This window comes from Colobus angolensis, unplaced genomic scaffold (assembly GCF_000951035.1).
Source record: "Colobus angolensis palliatus isolate OR3802 unplaced genomic scaffold, Cang.pa_1.0 Scaffold87, whole genome shotgun sequence".
Classification (NCBI taxonomy): Eukaryota; Metazoa; Chordata; class Mammalia; order Primates; family Cercopithecidae; genus Colobus; species Colobus angolensis.
In genome coordinates this window covers 5,002,491-5,014,265 of record NW_012122598.1, presented here as the reverse complement: position 1 = coordinate 5,014,265, position 11,775 = coordinate 5,002,491, and the positions used below count along the sequence as shown (strand labels likewise).

Genomic DNA, 11,775 nt, shown 5'->3' with positions numbered 1-11,775 from the left:
AAAAAAAAAAAAAAAAAAGAGCCTACCTGGGATCTGAGCCAACCTCAAAGGTTGGGCTCAAATACTATCTCTACAAAAGGGCCCAAATTTGGATCACATAGGTAGGCAATTTATGCCCCGGGACATGGTCAAAACCCATAGAGTAACCAGTCTGAAATTAGTGCAAACTAATGATTAGGTGACATAACAGAGGCTGACAGTTTAACAGAGAAATTAGAAAAAGACACTGGGAAAGACAGCCCTGCTAAAACCAGTCATTCCAGCTTATGCCCAAAGCTGTCCCACTAAAGAGGGACACCAAAGGATGCACACTGTAGGTTAAAAACATGTCACAGCCAGGCGCGGTGGCTCACGCATGTAATCCTAGCACTTTGGGAGACTGAGGCTGGTGGATCACCTGAGGTCAAGAGTTCGAGACCAGCCTGGCCAACATGGTGAAACCTCATCTCTACTAAAAATACAAAAATTAGCCAGGCGTGGTGGTGGGCACCTGTAATCCCAGCTACACGGGAGGCTGAGGCAGAGAATCGCTTGAACCCAGGAGGCGGAGGTTGCAGTGAGCTGAGATCATGCCATTGCACTCCAGCCTGGGCAACAGGGCAAAAACTACATCTCAAAAAAAAAAAAAAACCAAACAAAAAAACCAACAAAAAAAAACCCCCACTGTAAGTTCTGGCAAATAACAAAGAAGTAAACAATACCAACGAGCCCCACAGTAGAGGAGGGGGTAGAAGTATCCAGAATCACTGCAATATATTATCTAAAATTTGTAGGTTTCAGCAAAAAGTATGAGATATTAAGAAAAAAAAAAAGTGAGATTCATATAAGAAACCAAAAAGCAAGTAACAGAAAAATGGCTTGAGAAGGCGGTGTAGAGTTTACATTTGAGGCCTAGACTTAAAAAGGCCTGCCTTCAAGGATGGCCCTTGGCTGGCATCTGAAAACCTGGATTTCAAGACAGTTGCCACTATTTCCTGGTAAGAATGGCTCACTGTGGCTAAACTGTATAAACAATGGGGTTTGTGCTGAACACCTGCTTTCCTTCTGCAGGTCTGGAATTTTGCTATGTGCTAGGCAAATGGTGCCTGCATGACCAGCCCCCAATAAAAGCTATGGTCACTGAGCCTCTAATGAGCTCCCCTAGTAGACAACACTTCATATGTGTTCTCAGAATGCATTCCTGGAGAAATGAGGTATGTCCTGTGTGACCACACTTGGAAGAGAACACTTGGAGGCTTGCACCTGGCTCTAACGAACTTTAGCCCCAGGCATCTTTGCTAATTTTACTTTGTATCCTTTCACAGGAATAACTCATATCCATAAGTACAATTACATGCCAGTCCTGTGGGTCCTCCTTGCAAATCACTGAAACTACCCTTGTGTTGGGGCTTGCCAACGCAAAAGCACAGATCTCAAACACAGCAAAGACATCAAGGAAGCTAATACAACATGTTCAAAGAACTAAAGAAAACCACACTTAAAGAAGTAATGTGTCAGGCGCAATGACTCACGCCTGTAATCCCAGCACTTTGGGAGGCCAAGGCGGGTGGAACATCTGAGGTCAGGAGTTCAAGACCAGCCTGGCCAACATGGTGAAACCCTGACTCTACTAAAAATACAAAAAAAAAAAAAAAATTAGCTGGGTGTGGTGGTGGGTACCTGTAATCCCAGCTACTCGGGAGGCTGGGGCAGAAGAATCACTTGAACCTGGTAGGCGGAGGTTGCAGTGAGCCGAGATCGTACCATTGCACTCCAGCCTGGGCAACAGAGCGAGACTCGGTCTCAAAAAATAAATATATAAATAAAATAAGCAAGTATGAGAGCTAATCTCAGATGAGAGTCAGATATCACTGTACAATCATGTTTACTTTAATGGACACACAGATAGCTACATACATGTGTATGTAAAAATAATTAGATACAAGCATTACTATGTATACATACATTTTCTAGCTTTCTGTTTAGGAGGTACAGAAGCAGTGCTACCTCAGTAACTAAAAGGGCACTCAATGCTCAGACCATGGTTTCTAAACGTATTTTTCAATAAAAAGTACCTGGGCTCCTTATTAAAATGGCTAAAAGTAAGGCTGTTACAGGGAGAATACAAGATAAGCCTATACTATCTTATACCAGAAAGTAAGCAATAGCTCCAAAAAAGATGTGGGATTGTGTATAATTAACAATAATTATTCAGAAATCTAGAGTGATAGAAACAAATCATCAAATAAATAAGGGAGAGAAAAAAAATCTTCCTTAGAGAAAATTTCCCAAAAATACATACATACATACAGGTAGATACCCCTCCAAATACAGAGGTTAATTCTGCTGCCCTTAAATATGGACTAAATTTAGTAACTCACTTTCAAAGCACAGAGAATGGAAACAGAAAAACAGTAAGTTTACAGTGGAGAAACCTGGCAACCTGAACTAAGTGATTAAGAGTAACATCCTCAGTAATAAGTAATGCTAAAATCATATATATACACACACACCTATATATATGTATACATACACATATATACATATTTATACATATATATGCACATAATATATACAAATATACACACATATATACACATATATATACATCTATACACACATATATATACATATATATATACATCTATACACACACATATATATACATATATATATATATCCTGATATGAAGCTATGAGAAGGGTACATCTGTGTGGTATTCTTCCCCAAAATCCATAATATCAGTTTAATCATGAGACTATATCAGACAAATCCAAATTGAGAAATATTCTACCAAATACCTAACCAGTACACTTTTTAAATCTGTCAAGGTCATGAGAAACAGGGAAAGACTAAGAAACCATGGGGACTATGATACTTTGGATTGCATTATGAAAAAACCATTCCAAACCAAATCACTTTTTAAAAATTAGAGCTATAAATCCAACGATATGACAAAAATCACAGTAAATATAACAGGGCTTCACACTAAGTGAAAGACAGTGCCAGACTAGACTTAAAAACATCATCTGGTTCTGGTAGGTAGAGAGCTAGAAAGAGCATCACTTTCACCCTTACAAATAAAGAGGGTAGGAGGATAGGAAAGAAGTTCACAACTTTCCTTGAATCCCCCAGAGACAGGAGTCTTACTGGGGCCAACCACCCAAAATCTAAGTTGAGGTGCCCCAAAGGAATGATGAGACACACGCCCTGGCTTACCTGTGAAAGTAGATGCAACTAGACATCAGTAAGAGATCATCTAAAATGGTTGGTCAATTGGCGAAGGGAAAGTGTTAACTGGCAAGTGAGTGTGAAGCCCAGGGCGGGGCAGCACAAAATTGAGAGGTCTGCAGACTATTCAGATATTTTCTCCACTAACCCATTCAAGAGATCACATGAAAGACTGATGACAATCTTGAGAAATTACCCTCAAGGTGCACACCTGGGGAGGGGAACAAACTCTGTTTTGGGAGAGTCAAAGAAATCTATTCAGATCCTACTCCATCTACAAAACAAAATCTTTACTCAGTGGGAGGAAGGGCAACAAACACTGGCCAATAGGACAGTTGTAAAAACTCTGACCCTGGGAGATCAAACGGGGGAAAAAAATTAGCTAAGAAGAAAGAGCAGAAATACACAACGGGTCCAAAATTACAGGAGGAGGAGGCAGGAGTACTGAGTATAACACAACCACGAGACCCAAGGACACTGGTGACTAAAACTAAGCCTTAATTAATAAAACAACAGGGCACATTCCTGCCAGCCAGTGACCAGGATAAAAATGTCATATAGCAACACCAAGAGGACCACTACTGAGAAAGAAACAATAATGTGGAAACAGACATTCTCTGAGATATAGCACAAAGGGAAGACTTAACCTTAGGGTGACATTTAGGAAAACCAGAGGCCATCTTCCCTTGCTTGTATCACAGGGAAAACTGAGACAGTTTCCTTGCCCTCAGCTCCAGAGCAGCAATGCAGAGGTTTTGCCCAAGGGGAAAGGCAGGCTATAATAACAGAGTTCTGAAGGTAACGCCAAAATAAATGACTTAATTTGGAACACAATGGGGAGAAAAAAAAAGCCTAAGGATGTTCCCAATAACAATAGAGATTTGGGTGGTAAGCTATTAAGAGAAGATTAGTTACTACTTGAGAGCAACAAGCTAAAGAAACACCAGCTAGGAGACAGCCAAAGTAAACCAGAGAAAAAGACAAATATAAGAGCCTACCTGGAGGCCGGGCGCAGTGGCTCAAGCCTGTAATCCCAGCACTTTGGGAGGCCGAGACGGGCGGATCACGAGGTCAGGAGATCGAGACCATCCTGGCTAACATGGTGAAACCCCGTCTCTACTAAAAAATACAAAAAAACTAGCCGGGCAAGGTGGCGGCGCCTGTAGTCCCAGCTACGCGGGAGGCTGAGGCAGGAGAATGGCGTGAACCCGGGAGGCGGAGCTTGCAGTGAGCTGAGATCCGGCCACTGCACTCCAGCCCGGGCGACACAGAGAGACTCCGTCTCAAAAAAAAAAAAAAAAAAAAGAGCCTACCTGGGATCTGAGCCAACCTCAAAGGTTGGGCTCAAATACTATCTCTACAAAAGGGCCCAAATTTGGATCACATAGGTAGGCAATTTATGCCCCGGGACATGGTCAAAACCCATAGAGTAACCAGTCTGAAATTAGTGCAAACTAATGATTAGGTGACATAACAGAGGCTGACAGTTTAACAGAGAAATTAGAAAAAGACACTGGGAAAGACAGCCCTGCTAAAACCAGTCATTCCAGCTTATGCCCAAAGCTGTCCCACTAAAGAGGGACACCAAAGGATGCACACTGTAGGTTAAAAACATGTCACAGCCAGGCGCGGTGGCTCACGCATGTAATCCTAGCACTTTGGGAGACTGAGGCTGGTGGATCACCTGAGGTCAAGAGTTCGAGACCAGCCTGGCCAACATGGTGAAACCTCATCTCTACTAAAAATACAAAAATTAGCCAGGCGTGGTGGTGGGCACCTGTAATCCCAGCTACACGGGAGGCTGAGGCAGAGAATCGCTTGAACCCAGGAGGCGGAGGTTGCAGTGAGCTGAGATCATGCCATTGCACTCCAGCCTGGGCAACAGGGCAAAAACTACATCTCAAAAAAAAAAAAAAACCAAACAAAAAAACCAACAAAAAAAAACCCCCACTGTAAGTTCTGGCAAATAACAAAGAAGTAAACAATACCAACGAGCCCCACAGTAGAGGAGGGGGTAGAAGTATCCAGAATCACTGCAATATATTATCTAAAATTTGTAGGTTTCAGCAAAAAGTATGAGATATTAAGAAAAAAAAAAAGTGAGATTCATATAAGAAACCAAAAAGCAAGTAACAGAAAAATGGCTTGAGAAGGCGGTGTAGAGTTTACATTTGAGGCCTAGACTTAAAAAGGCCTGCCTTCAAGGATGGCCCTTGGCTGGCATCTGAAAACCTGGATTTCAAGACAGTTGCCACTATTTCCTGGTAAGAATGGCTCACTGTGGCTAAACTGTATAAACAATGGGGTTTGTGCTGAACACCTGCTTTCCTTCTGCAGGTCTGGAATTTTGCTATGTGCTAGGCAAATGGTGCCTGCATGACCAGCCCCCAATAAAAGCTATGGTCACTGAGCCTCTAATGAGCTCCCCTAGTAGACAACACTTCATATGTGTTCTCAGAATGCATTCCTGGAGAAATGAGGTATGTCCTGTGTGACCACACTTGGAAGAGAACACTTGGAGGCTTGCACCTGGCTCTAACGAACTTTAGCCCCAGGCATCTTTGCTAATTTTACTTTGTATCCTTTCACAGGAATAACTCATATCCATAAGTACAATTACATGCCAGTCCTGTGGGTCCTCCTTGCAAATCACTGAAACTACCCTTGTGTTGGGGCTTGCCAACGCAAAAGCACAGATCTCAAACACAGCAAAGACATCAAGGAAGCTAATACAACATGTTCAAAGAACTAAAGAAAACCACACTTAAAGAAGTAATGTGTCAGGCGCAATGACTCACGCCTGTAATCCCAGCACTTTGGGAGGCCAAGGCGGGTGGAACATCTGAGGTCAGGAGTTCAAGACCAGCCTGGCCAACATGGTGAAACCCTGACTCTACTAAAAATACAAAAAAAAAAAAAAAATTAGCCAGGCCTAGTGGCAAGTGCCTGTAATTCCAGCTACTCAAGAGGGTGAGGCAGGAGAATCGCTTGAACCCGGAAGGTAGAGGTTGTGGTGAGATCGCACCACTGCACTCCAGCCTGGATGACAGAGCAAGGCTCCATCTCAAACAAGCAAACAAACAAACAACAACAACAAAAAAAACAAACCCCAAGACCCTAGCAGGCAGAGACACAAGCAGCTGGATGTTAAAAGGAACACATCAGCAGAAGGAGACACAAGCGGCTGGACATCAAGAGGATGTCGAGGGGAGGATGTCAGTGGAAAAGCACCCCAACAGACGCTGGCAGGCCATCGACTGACCGGATGAATGACGTAGAGTTTGGCCTGGGCAATCGGAGGAGAGCCTGGGCAACCAAGCAGCCTGACGCCAGGGGAAAACCATCTCTTCTGGCATCCCCATCTGCTGAGAGCTACTTCCACTCAATAAAACTTTGCATTCAAGCCCACGTGTGATCTAATTCTTCTGGTATACCAAGGCAAGAAACCCAGGATACAGAAAGTTCTCTCTGTCCTTGCCATAAGGCAGGGGGTTTAATTGAGCTGACTAACATAAGCCACCTACATAAGGCTAAACTAAAAGAGCACTCTGTAACACATGCCCCCTGGGGCTTCAGCTGTAAACATTCACTCCTAGAGGGCTGGTGCAGTGGCTCATGCCTGTAATCCCAGTACTTTGGGAGTCCGGGGCAGGTGGATCACGAGGTCAGGAGTTCAAGGCCAGCCTGACCAACATGGTGAAATCCTGTCTCTACTAAAAATACAAAAATTAGCCAGGCATGGTGGTATGTGCCTGTAATCCCAGCTACTCAGGAGGATGAGGCAAGAGAATCACCTGAACCCAGGAGACAGGGGTTGCAATGAGCCGAGATCACACCACTACACTCCAGCCTGGGCAACAGAGTGAGACACCATCTCAAAAAACAAAAAACAAGCAAACAAACAAAAAAATTCAATCCTAGACACTGCCACGGGGTTAGAGCCCTGCAGTCTGCCCGGCTGCATGCTCCACCTAGAGGTTTGAGCCAGTGGGCACTGAAAAAGCAATCCACACCCCCATCGCGTGCCCTCCAAGGGGAACAAGGGAACTTTTCCTGTCTCACTTCCAACAGGGGAAGAACATACAACCATTTTGAAATACACATAAAGTAACAAGTTTGAAATACAGGACAGCATTCTGTTCATATCAAAGCCTCCACTCAAGATAAACTACTTAATTAGAGCCTAACTGACCTGGAGAAAGGGAAACACCCATTACCGGCCCCTCTAGCCTTTCTCTTGGGGTAAAGGAACTACCCAACTCAGCCCCCTCTAGCCATCATATCCCATGTAAGTGGGGAATAGAGGAGACTGAGAAGCAGTTGCAAAGTTCGCAGCCCAGGAGCATAGGCTCACTAAAAGACTAATTATTAATCATAGGTATACAGAACATTTCCACTTAACACACATCTTACCACCACATCACTAAAGGCCAAAGTTCCTTTTACTCAACACATCATGTCTGGCTTTCAAAAAAAAAACATTTACAAGGCATTTTAAAAAGTAAAAAATATTGCTTGAAGAGAAATAGCAAGCATCAGTACCAGACAGATATGTCATGGGTGCTGAAATTATCACACTGGGAATTTAAAATAACTCCAATTTGATTAAGATACTAAGGGCTCTAAGGAAAAAAGTAGACAACATGCAAAAATACATGTGTAATGTAAGCAGAGATGCAGAAAGAATCAAAAACAAATGCTAAAGATCTAAAACACTACAACAGAAATGAAGAATGACTTTGATAGACTCTGTACACTGGACACGGCTGAGGAAAAGAATCTCTGAACTTGAGGATATGTCAATAAAAACTTTTAAAACTAAAAATCAAAGAAAAATAAGACTAAAAAGAAGAAGAAGAACAACAACAACCACCAGCCCGGCGCGGTGGCTCAAGCCTGTAATCCCACCACTTTGGGAGGTCGTGGCAGGTGGATCACGAGGTCAGGAGTTCAAGACCAGCCTGACCAAGATGGTGAAACCCTGCCTCTACTAAAAATACAAAAATTAACCGGGTGTGGTGGCAGGAGCCTGTAATCCCAGCTACTCGGGAGGCTGAGGCAGAGAATTGCTTGAACCTGGGAGGCAGAGGTTGCAGTAAGCCGAGATCGCACCACTGTACTCCAGCCTGGGCGACAGACTGAGACCCTGTCTCAAAAAAACAAAAACAAGAACAAAAGAACGGAACATTGAAGAACCGTGCAACAACCATAAAAGGTGTAACATGCATGTAACTGGAATAACAGAAAGAGGAGAAAAAATGGAAAAGAAGTAGTATTTGAAGCAATAATGATGGATAATTTTCTCCCAAATTAATGTCAGACACCAAACCACAAATTCAGGAAGCTGAGAGAGCACCAAACGAAATAAATGCCAAAACAAACAAACGAAACTACACCTAGGCATATCCTACTCAGCCTGCAGAAAATCAAAGACACAGAAAAAAAATCTTCAAAGAAACCACCCAGTGGAGAAAAAAAAGATTACATCTGACTTCTCAGAAAACATGCAAGCAAGAAGACTGAAATACTTAAGAGTTTTGAGAGAGAGAGAAAAAAAAACCTAGAATTCTGTACCTGCAAAATCATCCTTCAAAACTAAAGGAGAAACACTCCTTCTCAGACAAACAAAACTGAAGGAATTTGTTGTCAGTAGATCTAGCTTGTCAGAAACGTTTTTTTAAAAAAGTTCTTAAGGGAAAAGGAAAACTATATAGCTCAGAAAGTCAGGTCTACATAAAGAAAGGAAGAAGAATTTCTTCTTGATCAGAAAAAGAATAAGTGAAGATAAAATAAAAAACTTTTATTATTTTACTCTTTTTTTTTTTTGAGACAGAGTCTCGCTATGTCGCCCAGGCTGGAGTGCAGTGGCCGGATCTCAGCTCACTGCAAGCTCCGTTTCCCAGGTTTACGCCATTCTCCTACCTCAGCCTCCTGAGTAGCTGGGACTACAGGCACCCGCCACCTCGCCCGGCTAGTTTTTTGTATTTTTTAGTAGAGACGAGGTTTCGCCGTGTTAGCCAGGGTGGTCTCGATCTCCTGACCTCGTGATCCGCCCATCTCGGCCTCCCAAAGTGCTGGGATTACAGGCTTGAGCCACCGCGCCCGGCTAGTATTTTACTCTTAATGAATCAGTTAAGTTTGTTCAAAATAAGAATACTAATAATACATTCAATGATTATACTTATGTATATATGAAATGAATGACAGCAAACACTCAAGGGAGAAAAAAGAAGAATTAGAACTATTTTGTTATTAAAAAGTACTTGCACTATCAATGAAGTAATACAGCGTTATTTCAAAGTGGACTTGTAAATATATGTTGCAAGCTCTAGGGCAACCACAAAAAAAGGTAAAATAGACCAAATAGACCAATACCTTGAAAGAAACAAGGTGCCAAAACTCACAGAGAAGGAGAAAATAATATACACTATGAACAAGTGGGGTTTATATCAGGTATACAATATTGGTTCAACATTTGAAAATCTACTAATGTAATCCATAATATCAACAGGCTAAAGAAGAAAAATCACATGATCATTTAAACAGATGGAGAAAAAGCATTCATAAAACCCAACTTCTGTTCATAGTAAAAATAACTCAGCAAACTTGGAATAGAGGGGAACTTCCTCAACTTTATAAAGAACTTAACAACTGCTTTTCTTCCCTGGCTGTGTGAAGACACACCACCTTCACGAACGACACCGTAACTATCCGCACTAGAAAGTTCATGACCAACCGACTACTTCAGAGGAAACAAATGGTCATTGATGTCCTTCACCCTGGAAAGGCAACAGTGACTAAGACAGAAATTCGGGAAAAACTAGCCAAAATGTACAAGATCACACTGGATGTCATCTTTGTATCTGGATTCAGAATGCATTTTGGTGGTGGCAAGACAACTGGCTTTGGCATGATTTATGATTCCCTGGACTATGCAAAGCAAAATGAACCCAAACATAGACTTGCAAGACATGGCCTGTATGAGAAGAAAGCAACGAAAGGAACACAAGAACAGAATGAAGAAAGTCAGGGGGACCACAAAGGCCAATGTTGGTGCTGGCAAAAAGCCGAAGGAGTAAAGGTGCTGCAATGATGTTATCTGTGGCCACTGGGGATTTTTCACGAGAAGATTATTAATAAACTAAAAACTTAAAAAAAAAAAAAAAAAAAGAAGAACTTAACAACGAACATCATACTTAAAGGTAAGAAACTGGCTGGGCGCGGTGGCTCACGCCTGTAATCCCAGCACTTTGGGAGGCAGAGGTGAGCGGATCACCTGAGGTCAGGAGTTTGAGACAAGCCTGGCCAACATAGTGAAACCCTGTCTCCACTAAAAATTAAAAAATTGGCCGGGTGAGGTGGCTCAAGCCTGTAATCCCAGCACTTTGGGAGGCCAAGACGGGCGGATCACAAGGTCAGGAGATCGAGATCATCCTGGCTAACCCGGTGAAACCCCGTCTCTACTAAAAATACAAAAAAATTAGCCAGGCGTGGTGGCGGGCACCTGTAGTCCCAGCTACTCGGGAGGCTGAAGCAGGAGAATGGTGTGAACCCGGGAGGCGGAGCTTGTAGTGAGCCGAGATCGCGCCACTGCATTCCAGCCAGGGAGACAGAGCGAGACTCCGTCTCAAAAAAAAAAAAAAAAAAAAAGAAACTGAACACTTTTCCATTAAGATCAAGAACAAGGCAAGCATGTCTCCTCTCACCACTCCTTTCCAACATTGTACTGGAAGTCCTAGCTAATGAAATAGGACAAAAAAAAAAGAAAAAGGAAATAAAAGGTACACACACTGGGAGGGAAGAATTCACACTGTCTTTGTTCACAGATAACATGATCATCTATGTAGACATTCCAAAACAACAACAAAAAAAACCCCAAGGTTAATATACAGTAGTGAATTGCTTCCCAATATACCAGCAATGAACAGGCGGAATTTGGAATTAAAAACAAAATAACATATACACTAGCAGCCCCAATAATGAAATATTTAGTTATAAATCTACCAAAATATATACAAGATCTATAAGAAAAAAAATTACAAAAGTCTAATGAAAGAAAAAAAAAGAATTACGCAAATGGAGAGATATTCTATGTTTGTGGATACAAAGACAATATTGTCAAGATGTCACTTCTTCCCAATTTCATCTACAGATTTCATGCAATTCCAAACTCCTAGCATATTCGTGGATATCAGCAAACTGATTGTGAATTTTATATGGAGAGCCAAAAGACTCAAAATACCCATCACAATATTGAAGGGGAAATAATAAAGTCACTGTGCCAGGCACAGTAGTTCACGCCTGTAATCCCAGCACTTTGGGAGCCCAAAACGGGCAGATCACTTGAGGTCAGGAGTTCCAGGCCAGCCTGGTCAACATGGCAAAAGCCCGTCTCTACCAAAAATACAAAAATACAAAAATTAGCTGCCTGTAATCCCAGCTACTTGGGAGGCTGAGGCAGGAGAATCGCCTGAACCCGGAAGGCAGAAGTTGAGGTGAGCCAGGATCATGCCACTGCACTACAGCCTCCGCAACAGAGCAAGACTTAAGTCTCAAAAAAAAAAA

General features: G+C 42.4%; 1 pseudogene across 1 annotated transcript in view; it reads left to right on the top strand.

The window, feature by feature from the left end:
* LOC105503686 overlaps positions 1 to 10,383 on the top strand; it is a 61,601-nt pseudogene extending 51,218 nt beyond the window's left edge. Inside the window, exon 2 of the transcript XR_001000521.1 lies at positions 9,889 to 10,383. The product of XR_001000521.1 is annotated as a 40S ribosomal protein S24 pseudogene (transcript). The remainder of the gene's footprint in view (positions 1 to 9,888) is intronic.
* Positions 10,384 to 11,775: the final 1,392 nt, after the last annotated feature.